This window comes from Parasteatoda tepidariorum, chromosome 2 (assembly GCF_043381705.1).
Source record: "Parasteatoda tepidariorum isolate YZ-2023 chromosome 2, CAS_Ptep_4.0, whole genome shotgun sequence".
Classification (NCBI taxonomy): Eukaryota; Metazoa; Arthropoda; class Arachnida; order Araneae; family Theridiidae; genus Parasteatoda; species Parasteatoda tepidariorum.
In genome coordinates, this window is record NC_092205.1 from 70459669 (window position 1) to 70480279 (window position 20611).

The window sequence follows — 20611 nt, forward strand, 5'->3', positions numbered from 1 at the left end:
AAAATAATATTTTTAAAAACCACATTTTTGTAGTGGAGAATAATAATTAAAACACAAAAATTTGAAAGACGAAAAACGTGGGGCGCATGAAATACATAACAGTAATGTTATATTAGTGTGTATGTGTGCTTATGAGAATACGTGTATGTATATCTGTAATAGTAATTGTATCTGAATGTGGATAGGTATGTGGAATATGTTTGTGTATATGCATGTGTATGAGGATGTATATGTGTATGTGTATGTGACTGTGCATGTGTATGAGTAAGAAAATGCGTATGTGTATATGTACTGTTATGTATTTCATGCGCGCCACGTTTTTCGTTTTTCAAATTTTTGTTTTTTAATTATTATTCTCCACCACAAAAACGTAGTTTTAAAAAATATTACTTTTTATTTTGATTTTTTTTGTACTCTCTTCCAAAATCTCTATTTTTTCACTCACTGTACGCAAAACATTTCAACTGACATGTGACGCTAATTTGAAATAATCGAATCGACAACAAAAGACAATGGCGAAAATATTAATTTTTCTTTAATTTTAATTTTATTTTACTTTGTATGTCTTTTTTCTCTTCATTTTCACGCATTGTCATTCAATTCTGAACTATGTGCCAAATTTGAAGTCTGTAGCTAGTCGGGAAGTTAGTTTAAAATCGATTACAAAATTCCTCCCGGACAGACATACACGAAGGCAAGTTGATATAGACGTGGTAAAAACTAGAAAACATAAATAAATAAAGTACGTGTTCTAAAATATGTTTCAGCATAATGTAGTATGTTTTAATACGTTATCAAACTAAAATAAGGAATAAAATAATACTAGTGGGTTTTGCCCCTTACTCGTAGACGCTCGCAAATATAAGTATTAATACTCAGTCTCATATGGTTTATCTTGTAATTTATCTCGCTTCGCTCCCTATCTAGCTGGTAAGTAGGACTCCTATACCAAAGCAGGAGATTGCTCTCCAGCGTTGGTAGCCCGAAGACCTGAACGCGAAGTCGAGCACTTTACGGTAGAACGGTTTGACGAGGACCAATGCTGCACAACTTCGGTCCCTACGCAGGATGACCAAAGTGGTCACCCAACCGGTTACTTTACAGCAGTCAGTGATGCTAGACTTCCGTGTTCTACTGAGAAGTGTGTCTTTGCGATTGATCCACTGCGGGACCCTACCTAGTTAGACCAGTCCTAGTATTCAGCATTATAAATAATTGCAGAAATTACTTCAGATGCAGAGTTACTCGCTAAATTATACAGCCAGCTTCCATCTTTAAGAAAAAAGCATTATGCCCATGACAATTTTGATTTTACTTATGATTAATTGTATCGAAGTCAATTCGAGAAAAGAATTGTATCATTTCAGAAGTATAATGCATGTTCAAACTATTCTTACACAATCATACATCTTATTAAATATCTCGCTAAAACATTTTATTTTATTTGAAACACTCCTTTAATTAAGTTACAACAGATTCATAAAAACTATATGTATGTATCCTATTTGCTAATAATTTTACAATTGATATTCTTAATATAACAAACAAACATAATATAGCAACAAACAACCATATTATAACAAACAATATATGCAAAAATAACTGCTTTTTGTGCAAAAAAAGCGCAATAAAATAGCTAGGAAAAACATCTAACTTTTAAAATTTTGAGCATAATTCAATATTTTATGACTGAAAGGCAAAATTGAATTTCGTCTCCGTATTATTTGTGGCCAAATATAGCATCGCAAGCAGTTATGTTTTAGAACTGACAAGAATCAAAATATTCCTTTTTGTGCAATAAAAAAACTGCCTTTTGGAGCAATAAAAAACTCCAATGAAGTAACTAGGAAAATCATCTAACTTACAAAATTTTGAGCATAAGTCGATATTTTATGACTGAAAGGCAAAACTGAATTTTGTGTCCGTATTATTTGTGACCAAAAATAGTATGCAAGCAGTTATGTTTTAAAACTGACAGGATAATAAATATTTTCTATTCTATTATATGCTTTGAAATCTTAATTATGTATTTCAATTAAGAGTAGTTCAGTTCTCTATTTTAAAGTCATTTTATGTAAATCATTAGGAGAAGAAATTTTTAATAATATATTTGAATATTTTCAATTTTCTAGATTATATCATTACTGTTTGCTTGTCTTATAACTTAAGCACAAACTACGTATCTTAAGCTCTACATTTAATTATTTGCTTGATTTATTTACAAAATTAGTTTTGAAAAATAATGTGCAAATCAATAATAACGTATATAATATATATTTAACATTATGACTGCATGTGGTAAATTCCTGAAGATTATATGAAATCTTTAAAAATAAATTTTAATGAATAAATGATTGAATAATTTATAAATATTTCGATTCTGTTTGGGTTTCTTCATATGAAAACAAATCTTAAAAAGCGCACATGTGCACAATTGATTCGAACTAATGAACTCAAAAAATTACATAATGTATTCACAAACGTATTCATCTTGTGACGTATTAAACATAGGGAGGATCTTAGAATTGCCCACTCAGAGGCAAGTGTTTGAAATCTCGCCGAAATAGGTTTCCGCAAGGTATTTTTGGGAGATTAATATGAACGCCTGATCACACCACCAAATATCTTAAAGCAGATTGGCTATTTGATATGTATACCTACGCGAAAGTTGGATTTCGTTAGAAAAAAGGTAAAAGGGTTAATTTTTTCCCCGTTTATACTTTTGATCTCTTGCAGTTAGAATCATCGTTATTATTCTTAAAATCAGCTTCATTATTATTAAATCATCGTTATTGTTATTAAACCATCGTTGTTATTATTAAATCATCGTAATAATTTAAATTGTTTCTTTTATTGTTTTTTCTTAAAGAAGGGCAACGTCGATCCCAGTAACAATCGTCAACTTAGCGAGATTTCAAAAAGTGGGCTATTCTAGAATTTTATCTTAAACATACCATTTCATTGAGCATAAAAAACGAAAGAGGAAACTGACATAAATGTCTTGGATCAAAATGTAAGTTAGAATTATTTTCTTACCAGTAGAAGTCGAGAAAAAAACTTTGAAAAAGCTTTAAAAATCATCTCCGAATTTAGCACTCACAAAAGCTGCTTTAATTCCTTCGTTCAATTAATTGGAGAAAAATATTCTGCAATAAAAAATAAAACTTGTAAGCAAACAAAGAATTACAATTTTCATCCTCTTCTTTCTTATTATTTAATCATAAATCAAGCTAAATTTCTAATATCTGAATGATTTGAATTTCAAATTTATTACTTAGACAGTAATTTGTTTTGTTTGAGGTCTTTTTGATCCAGTTAAGATGAAATTTATTCATATCAGTAATATTGTTATTCAAGTAAGCAAAAGATTAAATTTGTGCTGCACATTACAGAAGTTAAACAACCTAAAAAAAACCACAACAAATATCATAAAAAAGGATGTATTATAAATTTAGTTCAATAATCAAAAGACTTTTCAGGAACAGAATTGCAAAGAAAATAACAAAATAACACTGTCAAAAATTCAGAATCAAATTTCGGTAAAAAAATACTATCAGGATGCCGATAATTTTCAACGTAAAATCGATTTTTACCGGAACATATTACGGAACAAAACATCGGATATACTGTAATTTTTACAGTAATAATTACCGTAAAATCATCGAATCACTAAAGTTAAATACATATTACAGTAAAAATTACGGGTATAATATTTTACGATGAAAATGTATTTTACGACAAAATGGACCTTACGCATGATGCACCGGGACTATAAGCAGTAATTTAATCCTGAATTTTTAACAATTAAGTTACTCCAAAAAAGGAAGTTAACCGATGGAAAATTAAAGGAAATTTTAATACGGAATAAAATAATGAGATTTCTCTAATAAGGGAACTACTGAGTTCTGAATTACTTTCAAAAGATCTCCTTAATAAGATGAAAAAGAATTTACATGCTAAAAATGCTAAAATTATTAATATCTTTTAAACTCTCTGTTCTAATATGCTTCTATTAAACAATTTTTTAAATGTAGCTTTTCTCAACTCTGAAATTATTCAGAAAACGCATTAATTATTTATTATGCTTGCATTATTTTTCATAACATTTAAAACCTCGTGATAGTTTAAATGCATAATTTTTTAAATTATGGATGCTTGAAAAATAATTACTCCAGTTTTAGTTTATCTTACGTCTTTTTTTATTTTATTTAAAACTCATATTACAGGTTTCCGTATTTGAAGACAAAAACATTTTTTAATCTTTCAAGAATAAAATTATATTTAAACAGAAAATTACAACTCTTAAAATGTGTCTTAATACCTATTAAACAGAGACACATTTTTTAAACGTATTATAATTAGTGTTGCATGACCGTATTTAAATGTTTTGTCATTATATAATTTTTTTATGAGTGTAATATGTAATTAATTATTCAAGAATTACTCTGCAATGCATCAAATGAATTGTAATTTTTTTTTAAAAAACTATGTTTTATGCTTCGTTTATTTTTTTAAAATATTAAGAGCTGAACGTTGCCTGATTATATTTCCTAGAATAAAATAGCCGATAAAGATGACAAGCTAAATTTAAAGCCTGTATATTTTTGGCAAGAAGTCCAATTCCATTTATTAACATCTTTCTATCGTTTTAAGTGATTTAGCCTGAAACACGAAGATCGATATTATAAATAATTTAGACAATTTTAAATATTCAAAACATGTAATGTTTTAACATAGATAAAACCTTGTTTTTATAGTATAAAACAAAATTTATACTTGTTTTATTTCAATTTGTTTGATTAAATTCCACCTCAATATTAATGGACTGTATCATACGATTTATTATCACTCTCATATAAAATATTAAATTTTGCTGTGATTTATAACTAGATTGCAACGCATGGAATTCTGCAATTTTTTGAATTTTTCAAACTAAACCGTACTTATGTTTGAAAGCAATTTTTTAATAATAATTTCTCAAACCGAAAAAAAACTATAAAACAGACTTTAAAGAATTGTTAAAAAATGACTAAAATTTGTAAAAATTAATGCTATTATATACTGACCAAATATTTAAATCCATCTCAGTCTAATTTTTAATATAAATTTTTTTTTATGATAAATGGTTATAAATTATAGAGTTGGCGATGAAACTTAAGAATTTAGGATGATTTATATTATTGCAATTTATGGCATATGCTAGTCGGCTAACAACATTATTTTAGATTCTGAATGTATTTTGGATGTATTAGTCTTTTTATATTATTAAGAAATCATAATATAAATAATTTAATACGAAGTACTTAGTTGAAATTTCGTCTTAAAGGATAATGTAAATATAGGCTCGTCTACGAGGAAGATTACATCTAATGCACTAACGTGGAGAAATCCTCTTCACTAAATCTTATAATTGGAAATGAGTTAACTATAATAAATTACGGTTAAGATTGTGAAATTCTAGCAAGTCGTTATGTTTTAAATGATATATTATCAAATTTCAAAATTATTTCTTACATTTTCTGATTTGCGATTTATTTCCCACTTTAGGATGTCAAATATGGAACTCAAATTTCCTTTTTTTTTGGATCATTGTCATTTAATAAGATTTAAAACTTTTTTTCCAAGGAGTTTATTATGAAATATATAAGCTGATAGTGTTTTTTACTTTACTTTACTTTATATTAGGATATTTACTTTATATTAACTATTACTTTATATTAGGATTTTAAATCTTTTTAAAATACAAATGAATGGGAATTCATCTTTGAGAAGTGTAGAACAATTTTTTATTTATCTGTATTTATATATTTATTTACATTTGCCCTTGATCTGCTAAATTTAAAATCGATTTGAAACCTTTACGGGGATGTAACTAACGGATGTTGAATATGAAACGCAATTTATTTTAATCAACAAATTTCAAATACAAAAAATATAAAAAAAGCCCAACAATTTAAATTCATCATTTTTTTCGAAATTGTGAAATTCATTCTAAAATTCATTTGAAATTTTAAAATACATAAAATGCATAAAAGAAATATAATGAAACAGTTTAATACATCATTAACAATAATTTGAAACAAATTACACGAACCGGAACTAAATAATTTATTACTCTAAATTAAGATTACACTATGTTGTCTAGAGATCTCTAATTTAGCATGAAAATTCTAAATAGAAATGCAAACATTTTTAACGTTTAGATAACTTATGATAAATTGCTTATGAATATTTGATCATAATAGTTTTGAATTTGCAATTTAATTTCCCATCACTAAATGATGTAGTTTCGTTACTCAGAAATTAAGATATTTTAGTTTGAATAAAATCCTTATAGAGAATTATTACGCTATGACTTTCCCATCCATTTACAACTAACATGTTTATTGGAGTTCGCTTGAATTTGTAAAATATTATCATCTATTTATTTTCGCTTTATTTACATCGCTGTAATTCATTTCAATCAGTTACACAAAATATAATCTGCATAAGATGATATAATAACAATTTTGAAAATTGTGATTAGGATGAAATAGATGGTAATTTCAATTATATAACGTGTTGTTATTTCTAAATTAATGAATAATATAATTATGAATATAAGTATGAATAATTTAAGCTGAATTTTAAGTGTTGTAACAATATGTGAATTTTATAAAGAATTCATAAAGGTTATATAAATAGTTTTATGTTCATGAAATGCGAGAGTGCAACATGATAATTCTCAATTTAGACGTAAAAATGTAAGCTACATCTCCGTTTTATTCAACAATAGTTATTAAAATACTGCTTTTTTTCTAAAATGTTTAAAAGTTATAAAGATTAAAATTTAAAAAATATTACGATTCCTATTACTTATGTATTATTCCTTATTTCATGCATAACATTAAGTAGTAACAGATGAAATGTTCTTTTTTAACATTTCATTGCTGAGCTTTCAAATCTGGTCACAGCTCAAAATGTGCGTTTACGAAAATGAACTTAGATCAAAATGCGTATTTACAAAAATAGATAAAGCTCAAATTGCGTATTTACAAAAATAGATAAAGCTCAAAATGCGTATTTACAAAAATAGATAAAGCTCAAAATGCGTATTTACAAAAATAGATAAAGCTCAAAATGCGTTTTAATGAAAATGGAAATAGATATAAATGAGAGTTTACGGAAATGGACACTGCTCAAAATATATGTTTTCAAAAATGGACCAGTTCAAAGGCGTATTTGCAAAAATGGACATAGCTCAAAAAGTGTGTTTACAAAAATACACATACTCTAAAAAAGTATTTAAGAAAATGGACGTAGCTCAAACTGCGTGTTTACAGTGCAAAGCAATAAGCTCGGAATTCTGACGTCGTAACAAATCCGTAATGCAGTTAGGAAAATTTAGTGGGAGAGATTTTAAAATTTTGTTTTAAAATCCATAAATTGCCGCTACCTTAAATACTAAAACTTTTAAATGTTTTATTACTACAACTTTTAAACATAATTGTTGAATGACTTTAAAAAAATAATATTTATTATACAGTATGCAAAATAAAAATAAATCGAATGCCGTAATAACTTTTCATGTAATAATAGGATTTTAGCGGCGGACAATGATAAAACCCTAATATTTAGAGGTACTAAGAACAGAGATTATCAAAAATGTGAAGGATTATATTAATTGATAACAGTAATAAACATACCCCTTTTTCGACGCATACGGACCCCAAAATATATGGGTTAGCCGCCATCTGGGAAATATGGGGCCCATGATTTGGCAATAGAGCAGCCCAAAGTTTGGACTCCTTTAAGTTTATTTTACTTTTTGTGCATTTCCTTATATCTCGGGAGCTTCTTAAGCGAATTGAAAAATTTTGCACAAAGTTATAAAAGTTAAAAGTCGTTTATCCAAAGATAATTCTATGCAAACTAATAACTTTCCGTAAATATTTATTTTTTTACTTATTTTATTTAATAATAGTTGAAAACTTTTAAATTGCCAGGTAAGCAATTTTTACATCATTTTAAAGATTGCAACTCTAAATGGCGAAATACAAAATTTGAGTGAAATTAGTTGAATATAGCTCCTGAGAAACTAAATTTAAAAAAAAATACGAATTTTTCAGAATTTTATTTCTTATGAACTATTGACTCAAACTTTGCATTTTGCCATTTAAAATAGCATTCTCTAAATTGATATAAAAAATTGTGTACTTTAAAATTCAAAATTTTCTCGTCTATTATTAAATAATTATTTAATAAAATAATAAAGTATAAAAATTTTTTTTTTGCGTCAAATTATTTTTGATTAAACGAATCGTATAATCATGCGCAAAAATTTTTGAAGCACTCAAAGAATTTCCGAAACCTGGTGAAATACGCAAAAAGTAAAATTATCATTAAGCGGTCTAAACTTTGGATCACTTTCCTGATTAAACCGATGGAGGCCACATTTCCCAGATTGCGACTACCTATTATATTTCGGTGGACAGAAATCCGAATTTATCAAAGAAAAAAGGCATGTCTATTAAGAGAAAGTACGTTTTTGTGTCTAATTTCTTAATCTCATTTCTCATTTCGTAATTTCATATCTATTCTTATATTGGGTGAGCAAATTACTTAACATATTTGAAGGTCACCCCTTCATATCCCATCTTCTTGTGAACTAAAACGGGGAGATCCGATCATTATATCAAAAGTAATTCACGGTGGTCCATTTATTTTTTTTCGCACTGTGAATTCATACGTTGAATACACATATATTGTACAGTGCGCAAAAAAATAAATAAATAAAAATCAACGAAACCTCCTGAGTAACTTTTAAGCTAACAATTGAAGCACGTTCTAAAGCTCCATCTTAATTGTTTGAGGGAGTGACCTCAAATATTAATTAGCTAAGAACCTATTTTAAAGTCAAGAAATCACACACAAAAACGTAATTTTTCTGAATGAACGTACCTTTTTTTCGACATATTCGGATTTGTGACCTTCAAAATATAGGAGCCAGCAGCAATCTGGCAAATTTGGTCGCAATAATTTAATCGGGAGAGCGGAAAGTTTGGTCCCCTAAATGTTAATTTTACCTTTTGCATATTTTGCCATATCTCGAAAATCTTTTGAGCAAATTGAAACATTTTGGCACTCATTTATAAAATTAGTTTAATTATATTAATGATAGTCAATGATAATTCCATGCAAAATATTAACTTTAATATTAACTTTACTATTAACAAAATATTAACTTCAAAATATTCAGTATTTTTCATTATTTTATTTAATAATAGTCGAAAAACATTTAAATTGTAAGGTATGTAATTTTTTTACGTCATTTTAAAGAATTGAATTTTACATGAAAAAATACAAATCTTGAGTGAAATCGGTCGAATAGTTTATAAGAAATCTAATTTTAAAAAATTTGTATTTTTAAGATGGCAAAAAAATCATAGGGCAGAATTGGAGAAGTTTATTTTTTAAATAGAAAAAAATTTGAATTTTATTTCATACTGAAACCCCGAAATTGCTTTCTTATCAATCCAATATTCACCCTTAAAGATATCATTAAAATAAAATAATAAAAACATAAATATAAATGAATTATTAATTATTAATTTAAAAATAATATTTCAAAAATGATCTATATCGTGTATTAAGTATCTAAACTACTAGTAAGTTTCAAACATAATATGGCGTAGCATGCGTCAAAGAAGGGGGGGGGGAGTGCAAGCATATTAAAGTGTGATACTTAAATATGCTTGACACTTTTTGATTTAAAGGAGAGAGTGGGGTAAAAATCATTCAAAAAAAGTATGATTATCATTTATTAATTGTCTCTAAAGCAAATGTCAAACTGTGAAATCTTTATATCACGCTCTTTTATTTTAAATTGCTTAGTATAACATTAACGTGATATTAAACAACGTAAATACGTGTGTGTGACATTTGTCATTACTATTTGTAATAACAACATTTTGAGTGGAATTAATCGCTATCGCGTCAGCTTAGTTGATATTGAAAAACCCATTACGTTTTTGTAACTATGGAAACAGTAAATAATACAATTTTCAAAAAATCGAAAAACCAAAGAAATTATGAATTATTTTCCCCCTTTTAACTTTTGTTAATAATTTAGTGATGATTTGAAGATTTTATTACTTTTGATGATTATATATTTTGAATCAAGTATTAATCATAAAAAGGAATCACCTAAAACATTAAAACTAAATTGAATCAATAGATCTAGTTTCCTCTAAAAGTAAGCGAAAGAAAATGTCTAGAAGTAAAGAATAAACTGTTTATATAGTTGAAAAAAACTACAATTGCGTAAAATAAAATTCGTAAGCTTTACTTACATATTACTGTAAGTTATATATCTTTTCTTGACTAAGCGCTTTGAGTTGAAACATAAAAATGAAACCATTATAGTTAACGATGTAATTATAGTTATATCGTTATATATTATTACATTATAGTTATTTTAAACGATATAATTTTAAACGTTTTTCTTTCATTCATAAATATTAAATGTTGTAATTATTGGAAAATAAAAAACAACTAGTCGCACTTGTAAAAAATTTTGTATTATTTAAATAGTTTGAATAATTCGTAAAGTTAAGAGATCGTTACAAAACAATTAAATTCTTAGATCAGAAACATTTTTATGCTTTTGTGACATTACTTTTTAAAATAAATCGAAATATATATTTTAAAAATAAATTTTAAATAATATTAACATGTAAGTTGGTATAGTTTTCTAAGAACCTAATTACAGTAGTACTATAAATTAAGAGCTCATTCGAGGAAGATAATAAATACACTGAGAAAAAAGCATGGTCGAAATTATCAGAATATGGTATAATTTACTGTGTTTCTGGCTCTATGGGAACACCAAAAAGAACGGTAGTTTTTAACAAACTGCTTTGGTAATGATTTTGGTTAAATTTACAATAAAATATGGTTACATAATAAGTAATAAAATTTGGTAATTTTATCATGATACCTTAGGGAATAGCGTAAAAATAATTTATTCAATTAAATTTAATTTTCAGATTTGTATCTTTTACTAAATGTGTGGTAATATTATATTTGGTGATTTTATTAATCAGGATTACGTTTTTTAATACCAGAAATTTTTTTACCATACAGTATGGTAGTTTTACCAGAATTGTTTTTTCCGTGTACAAATTTAGTTAACATTATAAATTAGCTTTATCGTTTATACGTTGGCAAAAGGAAATAAAACTATGATTTACTTTTTGTTTGTTTGCAAGCTTTCAATTAGCTAAACCTATGCGACTTTAGCATTAAATTAATGCTAAAGGTGCATAGGTTTAGCTATTAACGATAAAGCTAATTTATTAAAAAGAATTGAAACGCCAACAATGAACAATATGACGCTAACAGTTTAAATTAAACTGTTAACATCATATTGTACACAGTTGGCGTTTTAATTTTTGTCAGACAAATCATAAGTTTGCCAAAGTTACTCGTAAACAGTTAGTTGCAAGCTCTCTTTGAAACTTTTTTTAATCCAGACGAAACTAAAAAATTTTGATTTAGTACTTTTATAGATTGAGATTTTCGAAATAAAGATTTGGCAAAATAATAATAGACTGAATAGTTAAATAAGATTAAAATGAGATTCTTCTCTGAGAAACTTCACATTTTTCCTCTTTACTGAGTTCTTTAATTAATAATAGTCGCAAATAAAACAACGGTTCCACCAATATACTAAAATATCCTGGATCAACTTACGATATAAAGTTGATATGAAGTTGACTTTGGGAGCATCATTCGTAAAATCTATTATGCCCTAAAATCTATTTTTACAGTAAAATAATATATAGAATTTTTTACAGTAATATTTATATAATTAGAGAGACTCAGTTATTTTACGGTAATTATTAATGTAAGAATTACTGTGAGTCACATGTTATCTTCAGTAACATATTCCGATAAAAATGGTATAGTTTGATTAAGTTTACTTGATTTGATATATTATATCTCAATTGACTGTAAAAATTTATGAAAAAAATAAGAAAAACAAATTCCAGTAAAAAAAATTTATATGTCATAATACTATAATTCAATTTCGTTTCTATAATATTTTTAAGAAACACAAGACATTTCATAGATTTTACATTAGAAGATAACAGGCTCAACTATTTTTTCCCCCAGCTTTTATAGTAAAATAAAGAACTTCTTGAGCTCTCAACGTAAGCGAGCAAAATATAAAAGCTTTTCCAGATAAATGGCGATATTTCCTAAGCCTTAGTTGAACTATATCTCATACCCATCTCTCGGGGACTTGAAGGTATTTGAAGGTGTTAAAATCATCATCTTCCAGGCACTTTGAAAAATTACAAAATAGCGGTAAATCTATTCTGCATATAGACGCTCCAAGAGTTGTTTCCAAAAGAGCCTGAGGAATTCTTTGACAAAATGGCATCTTTGGTGAGGATTTGTCTGAGAATCTCCACCGAACTTAAGTGGATTATATTTGACATATGTCAAACACATTGAACAATGCCATAAGGTGGCGCCTTTTACAATGTCGGTGATATTGTTTTTGCTTTCAAACTTGACATGTTGTTCTGAATATTGTAAACTTTTCGGTCAAATATTTGAACTACGATTTCTAATATTCACACTCGTTGCTTGACAGAAATTAGTTGAACATTGTTTACTTTGCTATTCAGAGAGATAATTATATTAATGCATACATGAAAGTGTCCATTGGATTAGTATACTTTTTAACTTCTAAGGAAATGAAGAATATAGTTCAATTATAATTATAATTTTCAAATAATTTCAACAATTTCAATTAAAATAATGTGAAACATTTTTTTAAATAGAGGAATAAAAAATATTTTAAAAATTACTTCTAATACAATTTTAAAAAAAGCTATTGCACAATAAACTATTTAGTAGTACAACTATTAGTTTATACAATAAACTATTTAGTTTATACAATATCATACATAATTTTTAGTTTTATCTGAAATTTGAAATTAATTACCTTAGATTTTATTTTAAAATAATAAATTTTAAAAACGTTATAATGAAAAAAATTTAAAAAAATTTAAAAATTTTTAAAGCATCTTTAATAAGAATATTTCGAAACTATTTAAAACTATATAAATATTTTTTTAAAATTCGTTGCATCCTTCATAGGTAGAAAAAATTTTGATAATGCGTATTCTTTAAATGTTGATCTCTAAATGTTTAAGCCGATTCGTTCCACTAAAAAAACTTAAAGGTTAAACTTTGATAAAATAGAAGCTAAATTTATTGAACCTTAAATTCCATGAACTACTTTAATATTTCAAATATTTTATTCATTTATTTGTAATTTTATTTCTAAAAACCCTTAAAAAATACTTTTAAATAGATTTTAGTATTTGAAAAAATAAGCAGAGTAAACGGGCTCAATTACATTAAACGGAAATAAAGCAATTAATCTCTCTTATAACGGGTAACATAATAAAAATTTATATTAGTTAAAGCAATTATTAACAACATTTGAATTTTACCTCGAAATAATTATTAAATATCGAGTGATATCAAAAGTATGTGTCCAGTTTTAAATTAAAGGAACTACAATTTACTTTCTCATAGTTAGCAGTATATATTCATTAACAATGCATTTTCGATTATATCCTCTAACTACATCTCAGCATTTTACACTTCCCTGAATCTTCTATAAAATTCAGGTGGTTACTGCAAAGAAAACCGAGAAAACCATAGGAATGGTTTTAATTAATCTTTCTGTCATCTATATAAATTTGTGTAAAATAAAAAAAGTAAAAAACTGATGGGACAAGATAAGGTAAATATGAAGAATTTATATATAGTATATATCTTTACATTAATAAATTTACATTGTCCTCGAGTGTCTTGTTGAAGAAAAGTGCCTTATCCAGGGACCAAACATATACGGTTTGCTTAGAATATCACAACTTTAAGTTAAAACAATGGCTCACACTATTTCTTTACGTTTATTCGTCAGTCAAAATTATGGTAAAGAGTACCCGCATTAAAGTTGCCAGTACTTTTTACCGTATAATCCATTTATACGGGACCGAAAGCCAGATATATTGTAGGTTTTTCAACGTTATTTACAGTAAATTTACTAAATTTCTGTAATTAAATAAATATAACTGTAAAAATTACGATATAACATTTTTTGGTAGAAACGGCAAAATCATTTTTACGAGAGTGCCAGTTATTTTCTCGATATTTTTATTATTTTACCATTATCTGTATTTTTTACGTATTAGTAACAGTATGCTTTCACAGCTTCAACGAGTAAGTTTGAGAACTTTTTTCGTTGCAAAGCAGATGCAGCAGAAACTTTTCGGACCATTTGATAGAATTATAGAAAGTAAATGTTGTGAAATTAAATATTTAAAAGAGACATATAATATTTTTGAAAGCCTTTTCAATGCGTAACAAGTAGTTGAATATTCAAAATATGATAACAGAAATTCCAAAATGCTAATAATGCACATAAACTCAGCGAAAATTTCTTGTTATATGCTCAGTAAAACCAAACATTAAATTTCAAGAAAGAGATTAGGGGGGATAAAAGAGTATTAGCAAAGAAGACCCTTAACAAGATGCTTGGGGATTTCCTCGATTTTAAAAGCAAATATTTTCTCCCTATTAAAATCTCGTGATAATCGCATCCAAAAAGTTTTTTACAAAATAAATATTTAACGAGCACTAATAAACTGCTGTTTGTAGAAAATGCAACACCATGAAGGAATCATCAGAATCAAATGAAATTCGCAGCAAATGTCAATTATAGGATATTATGCAAATTAATAAAGTTTCAGAGCCATCGCGCGTGCGTGGCGCGCGCAGCGCCCTCTGAATTGATGCTGAAAGCGTATAAATNTAAAAAAAGCTATTGCACAATAAACTATTTAGTAGTAAACTTAGAAATTTTGAAATTACAATTTATACAATCTCATACATAATTTTTATTTTTATCTGAAATTTGAAATTAATTACCTTAGATTTTATTTTAAAATAACAAATTTTAAACACGTTATAATGAAAAAAATTCCAAAAAAATCAAAATGGAGTATAATTTTTTGCTTCCTAGATTTTAAAGCATCTTTAATGAGAATATTTCGAAACTATTTAAAACTATACAAATATTTTTTTAAAATTCGTTGCATCCTTCATAGGTAGAAAAATTTTTGATAATGCGTATTCTTTAAATGTTGATCTCTATATGTTTAAGCCGATTCGTTCCACTAAAAAAACTTAAAGGCTAAACTTTGATAAAATAGAAGCTAAATTTATTAAACCTTAAATTCTATGAACTACTTTAATATTTCAAATATTTTATTCATTTATTTGTAATTTTATTTCTAAAAACCCTTAAAAAATACTTTTAAATAGATTTTAGTATTTGAAAAAATAAGCAGAGTAAACGGGACATTAAACGGAAATAAAGCAATTAATCTCTCTTATAACGGGAAACATAATAAAAATTTATATTAGTTAAAGCAATTATTGACAACATTTGAATTTTATCTCGAAATAATTATTAAATATCAAGTGATATCAAAAGTATGTGTCAAGTTTTAAATTAAATGAACTACAATTTACTTTCTCATAGTTAGCAGCATATATTCATTAACAATGCATTTTCGATTATATCCTCTAATTGCATCTCAGCATTTTACACTTCCCAGAATCTTTATAAATTCAGGTGGTTTCTGCGAAGAAAACCATGGGAATGGCTTTAATTAATCTTTCTGTCATCTATATTAATTTGTGCATAATAGAAAAGGTAAAAAGATGATGTGACAAGATTAGAGGTAAATATGAAGAATTTATGTATATATTTTTACGTTACTAAATTTACATTGTTCTTGAGTGACTTGTTGAATGAAAGCGCCTTATCCAAGGACCAAATATGTACGGTTTGCTTAGAATATCACAACGTTAAGTTAAATCAATGGCTAACACTATTTCTTTACATTTATTTGTCAGTCAAAAATATGGTAAAGAGTACCCGCATTCAGGCTGCCAGAACTTTTTACCGTAAAATCCATTTAGAAGGAACAGAAAGCCAGATACATTGTAGGTTTTACAGCGTTATTTACTGTAAATTACTGTAATTAAATAAATATAACTGTAAAAATTACGGCATAAAATGTTTCGGTAAAAACGGTAAAATCATTATTACGGATGCTGCACTCAGAGTGCCCGTTATTTTCCCCATTTTTTAATTATTTTACCATTTAGCTTTATTTTTTACCTATTAGTTACAGTGTGCTTCCACAGTTTTAACGAGTAAGTTTGAGAACGTTTTTCGATGCGAAGCAGATGCAGCACAAACTTTTCCGACCATCTATTATATATAATTCTCTTACGTGGCTCCCAAATTTTGGCTGTATTTCTTTTCCGCCGGTGGCAACGTTTGCTTTGTTTTGAAAACACCAAAGCATTCTGCCTTTTAATGATGTGTTTCTGATCTAATATATATAATTCTCTTACGTGGCTCCCAAATTTTGGCTGAAGTACTTTGTACAACTAAATAAGATTCTTTTCACAACAGTTAAATATTTACTTTATTTTCTTCATTCACGGAGAAAACAGTCGGCAAAGAATTCTGTTAGGCTAAAAAACATTTCGCTAAAAAAATAACGAATTTTAAAAGAATTAAAAATAAACAACTTTAAAAATAAAAATGCTGTTGCCAGCCATGGAATTTTTCGAAAGTTAACTTAGCAACATAAATCAAAATGACATAGAAGCGCAACTAGATCAAAATTATGATACCCGAGCACTTGACGTAACAAATCCTTCAATTCTAAAAGTGTTGTATCGCCAAATGCCCAAATTAACAATTGTGTTCTTAAAGAAATTCTATAAAAAGTTTTAAATAAACAACCTACTTCTACAACTGCTTCTTGAAGAACTTGGCTCATTGATTAAAAATATTGTTTTAATTTTACAGTACTAACTTTACTTCTACTTTCATTATTGCTATGACCCTCTTTCATTACATTTTACAACTTCATGCTAAATTTGAGGACTTTAAGTTGTTTTGTGGTTGAATACTGACATTTAGAAATGTGTACATAAAAAAAATAATATTTAGAGGTTAAGAGTTGCCTCAGAAAAATTTGAATTGTTGACATTGAACTTAACAATGGAAACAATCGTTTTTGTGAAAAATTGAATTGTATTGTTGACATCAAAACTAAAAATATTGTGTTTCAACTTAACAATACTACCTTAATTTATACTTTAGAATTGCCTCGGAGAAATTTGAATTGTTAGCAATGACTTAAACAAAAAGTTTTATTTTAACTGACAAATACTATATTATAATTTTAACTTTTTCTATGACTATACTCATTTTCTTACTCTTTTCTTTGTTTTTTATACATTTTATTTTTTTGTGATAAAATAAAAAAAAACTTATAGTTGTTCTGCTTCTGAGCACTGATGAAAACACAAAATGATGGGCTTCATCAACAATGAAAAATATATACATTTATTTTACAAATTCCATATTATTAAGGTGGCGCCCTTCAGAGAATTAAAAATACAAAATTATCTTCATCAAAGCCGATCCGGCGCTCAGTGGCAGACTACTATTTCATATTGTTTTACAACACATGGCTTTAGCCCTCTGGTAGGAAAGACTTTAAAACAAAACTTACAACAGTTACTTTTCTCAACAACTGAAATTTAGAATAGTGTGATTAAGAAAAATATGTGAACTGTTTGCAATTTCAAATTAATATTGAAATGTACAGGTTTAGAATTTTCTACAGTGAAAAGTTTTCGGAACTTCAGTATTCAAAAAAGTATACAAAAACTAGACGTTAAGAACGTATCCAATGAGCGAGTAAAGCGAGCATTGGATTGCGAAGCAATCCGAAATGAACTGTGAAAGCAGTTCCGGGGGTTGGAGAGCGCCAGCGAGCAGGGGGCGAGGCCTCCTAGTTTGATAGAATTATAGCAAGTAGATGTCGTGAAATTAAATAGTTAAAATAGACATATAATATTTTTAGAAGCCTTTTCAATGTGTAACAAGTAGTTGCATATTCAAAATATAATTTTAAAAAAATCCAAAATACTAATGCACATAAATTCAGTCAAAATTTCTTGTTGTATGCTTAGCAAAACGAAACATTAAATTTCCAGGAAGAGATTTTGGGGGATAAAAGTATTAGCGAAGAAGTCCCTTAAGAAGATGCTTGAGAATTTCCTCGATTTTAAAAGCAAATATTTTCTCCCTATTAAAATCTCGTGATAATCGCATCCAAAAATTTGTTTACAAAATAAATATTTAACGAACACTAATATAATTATAAATGGAGTATTTTAAACAGCGTTATTAAAATGAGGGTTTATATATTTTGAACCATTAATAATTAAGTTAATTATATCTTAATTAAAATGATATTGAGAACACTTCTTTCCCAAATTACTTTAATGCTGAAATTAAATTAATTATTAAATAGAAAATTAATTTTATATCAATATTTAGTCGATTTTCATATCTCCAAGCTTATTTTATTTTTATTGAAAAGCTTTTATGAAATATTTCTTTCTCAAATATGCTAACTATAAAGTATCAACACACTCTCATGTTAATTGTCTTCATATTTTTATTTTGTGTCATCACACCGATGTAGATACTTATTCGAAATATCCACAAAACTGCATTTCTCTTTAAATTGTGTCATTACGCTGATTTTCTGCGTTATTTTTTTCAGCTCAATTATAAACCATCTTTTGTTTTATACTTTAGGGGACAATTTTTCATAAATAGTATATTTTTTCAAATATCATGTTATTCATAAAAGGTAGTAACAGTTCATTGCATTGTATTTCTACTTTATTTATTCTCGTACAACTGGAAATCTCATTTATTGCACTCCATAATCCCTTAAAAAAATAGTTCTTTACGAATATATAAATTGTAGTAGTAGTGTTTTATAGTACAAAAAAACATTCTTTGACAAAAAGCTTAACAAAAGAAATAGCTTAGCAAAAAAAATAGATCCGATTTGACTTAACAATAAAATAAATCTGATTTTCTATACGCTCTTTAATATTTTCTGAAATAATACTTTACGAATAGTATGATACTTTTAAAATGGTAGTTAAAGTATGAAATAATTTTTTGATACGAGTAAATATCGTTTTATTTTTCAAAAGAACTCTTATTTTTCAAGTTAAGAAATAAACAAAATTTAAAAATATTATCTAAACTAAATAGATGTTCTAAATTTTACTGCAAAGTAGTTATTAGCAAACTACATATAAATTATTTTGATGAAAAATGGGTTATTTTCTTTTAAACATTTAAAATTTTGTGATATGATGTATTAGGCTACTACAATAATTCAGTGTATACAAATCTGGTATGGATGAAAAATACACGATAAATAAATAGCATTTTTTAAAATTGTACTAATTTAAGTTACTTTTTATGCATAACATATTTTTAAATTGGTTTTTCCTCTATTATAAAAACTAAAATTTAACTAAATCTTTGAAAATTACTACAATATCGTTATTCAGTGATCCTAAAGCTTAATTCACCAATAAATAAAATAATTCCGGTAAAATGACCGTACCGTATGGTTATGACATTTCTGGTTAAAAAAAATACATACTTCGAATTTATTAAATCTAAATATACAGTTTTTATGCCATACATTTGGTAATTTTTCGATTCATAAAGCAACGGCTGATCGGATAATCTAGGTTTCAAACATATAGTTTTACTTACCACATATTTAGTAAATAATATAAAAATTAAAAGTTAATTTAACCGAATCAGTGGTTTTTATGTCATGTTCTTAGGGGCCATAATAACACTATCGAATTTTACCACAATTACCAAATTTTGTAACATATTATTAAGCAATATTTCATCCTATATTACCAAAATCGATAATAAAGCGCTTCAGTAAAAATTACAGACTTGTAAGGTATTTCCTTAAAGACGGAAAAATTATCCATGATCTGGTAGTTTTGACAATTGTTTTTTCGTAGTGCATCATTTCGTAATGATATTTCCCTTCTAAGAAATTCATTTTGCAACATAGTATTTAAAAATTTTAAAAATTTTAAAGAATATTAAACCTCAATATCATTCAAATATATTGCAATCCTTGATATTAGGAATAGTATGTACATGATGCAATTTCATAATTCGATTTGAGTGGAAACATAGCTTAAAAAGAATGCAGCTGCACCTTATTAAAAATGCTGCAAATTTACAATATGTTAAGGTTCAAGGTTTCAACATTTCAGGTTCAATAGCGAACATCAAAGTTCAACGCTGGATCGATTGTTTTTCATGAAGCCAGATTATCAGTAGTAAAAGAATACAAATTATTAAATTCTAAATTGACAAAACTATCTTCGAAAGAAACGCGCTTAAAAGCAGAAGAATTTTCAAAAGAAAGAATAATTGAAGCAATGAAGAAATCAATGGAAATAAAAATATGACCAGCGAAGCCGACGTCTTCAGGGGGTACCGACCTCGGTAGCCATAATACAAAGCCTTTTCTATTGAGAGAGAGGACAAATGCCAAAATTAAATCTCTCAGTACCCCGAACGTTTTGTAGAGAAGACTAAACT

The 20611-nt window shown here is 26.9% G+C and overlaps 1 protein-coding gene and 1 long non-coding RNA gene across 2 annotated transcripts in view; one reads left to right on the forward strand and one right to left on the reverse strand.

The window, feature by feature from the left end:
• The window catches only part of LOC107438946 (uncharacterized), an 82066-nt gene extending 78919 nt beyond the window's left edge, over nucleotides 1-3147 (reverse strand). Inside the window, exon 1 of the long non-coding RNA XR_001583463.3 lies at nucleotides 3037-3147. This is a non-coding gene — a long non-coding RNA (uncharacterized lncRNA). The remainder of the gene's footprint in view (nucleotides 1-3036) is intronic.
• Nucleotides 1-20611, forward strand: part of LOC107436426 (otoferlin-like) — a 341056-nt gene that overhangs the window by 131948 nt on the left and 188497 nt on the right. The window lies entirely within an intron of this gene.